This window comes from Echinops telfairi, unplaced genomic scaffold (genome assembly GCF_000313985.2).
Source record: "Echinops telfairi isolate 266 unplaced genomic scaffold, ASM31398v2 ScPeMD7_5;HRSCAF=22, whole genome shotgun sequence".
Classification (NCBI taxonomy): Eukaryota; Metazoa; Chordata; class Mammalia; order Afrosoricida; family Tenrecidae; genus Echinops; species Echinops telfairi.
In genome coordinates this window covers 8,519,123-8,521,177 of record NW_022103901.1, presented here as the reverse complement: position 1 = coordinate 8,521,177, position 2,055 = coordinate 8,519,123, and positions in this window count along the sequence as shown.

Below are 2,055 nucleotides of genomic sequence, written 5' to 3'. Positions count from 1 at the left end.
TCCAGTTTATGATGCCCAGCCCAGGGCAAAGCCCTGCGGAAGATGTAGTCATTTGTACAATTGATTAATGCCTTAGCTAAGACTCCTATGCTGTCTCCTGAACAACCATGTTCCCTGATGACGGTTCCCAAAGAACCAATGGTTAGGAATTATGCTGCTAACCTCAAGGCCAGCCATTCGAATCCAGACACCAGCCCAGTGGAGAAAGGTGAGACTGTCTGCTCCCGGGAAGAAGTATGGCCTTGGAAACCCGCAAGGGGCATTCTCCGCTGTCCTCCTGGGGTGCTAGGAGCAGCAATCAAGTCTAGGGCAGTGAGTTTGGTTCTTTTGTTCTGATGTTTCATTGTTGTCGTTGAAAGGATCTCCGGTGGCACTATGAGAGATCAGCAAATGTTCAGCTGCTGTTCCCGCAAGGTTGGTGGTTCAAACCCACCAGCTGCTCCTCAGGAGAAAGATGAGGCTGTCTGCTCCCACAAGGAGGTACAGCCTCAGAAACCCCAGTGGAAGGTTCTACTCGGTCCTGCAGGGTCACCGGGAGACAGAATCAACTCCATGGCAGTGTGTTTGAGTTTTAATGGCTGCTCTTGCTTGCCTTCTTCCCCTACTCTCAGTTATCCGTGGCTGTGCCAACGTCACCCCCAAAGCTGATATCTTGAAATGGATGCAATCCTTTGTCTACCCGCAGGTGTGCAATGTCAGCTCCACTCTGTCCCACAGGACCTTAGCTGGGGGCTGGGGGGAATACTGCCAAGGTGGCCAGTGAGGCTAGGTTGTCTGCTGGGACCTGAATCCCTCCCTGTGTGGGCCTGGGCACACGTGAACAGGTTCCAGTGGTGTGCTCCAATTGAGAAAGGCTATGAAGCACAGCCCGGAGATCTATTTCCCCCAAATCTGCCCCCATGAAAACCCTACGGATCACAGCAGTCAACCAACTCAGAGGCAGGGGCACGGGACCATGTGGCCACATTTCCACATGTCGCCATGAGTCAGGGACAAGTTGGATGGCCACCATCAAAAGCCTATTGTACGCACTTAACCTGCCCAGGACACCACACAGCAAAGACAGGCGCTGTTGTATTAAAGGATGGAGCCTGGGAGGCATAGTGGGGGACGCTGTTGGTGGCTCACCTTACAGTCGTCACTTCTAAACCACCAGACCCTCTCTTAGGGGGTCGGGGGAGAGACAAGGCTTTCTATTCCAGTCTCGGGAACCCTCGGGGCAGTGCTACCCTATCTTTATGGGGCTCCTGTGAGTCAGAATGAACTGGGCGGCAGTGAGCTGCGGGCATTAATGGAGGAAACAGAGGCTGAGGGAGAAAGAGTCACTCGCTTGGCGAGCCCACGAACAACGGCAGAGGTGGAATTGTACTCTCAGTCTATCTGATCCTAACTCTCTCCCTCCCCATGGAGGGTGGTCCCTGTGCGATTCCTGGACGGACCGCTAGGGCAGTGTGGTGGAATCAAGCAAGGTCATGGTTTCTTCGGCTCTCAAAAGGAGCGAACTAAATAGATACAAAGGATTGCTTTACAATCCGCAACAGATCAGCACTTCCACCAAAGAAGGGTGGAGACGGGAACTCAAGTTCCTCTCTGAAGGTGTTGGGGAACGCAGGAGGAGTCCTGAACAGTGTGACTTCCTGCTGAAAGGTGGGAGCGGGACCCTGCCCAGAGGCACCTTGGAGAAGTCAGCTTCCAGGGGGCAGCTCTCGGGGTGGCGAGGCCTTCTCCTCTAGATGCCGGGTTGGTGCAGCAGCCACAAACACCACCATGGGAAAGGTGGCACCAACAGTGACGGGCTCAGCTGCTAGCCCACCCAGCAGCAAGCACCTCAGAAGAAAGTCCTAGTGACCGACATGTGAGAATTGAGCCACTGGAAACTGCACAGAAGAGAGTCCTACTCTATATATTTGGGGGTGCCGGGAGTCAGGGGCCACCTGGACAAGGACTCCTGACCATTGAGGGGCCCAGGAGCATGAGGGGCAAGCAAGGTTCAACAGAAAGAAGTATGCGTACTTCCCATAGCCATGCCCCTCCCTCCCCTCCACCCCACACCCC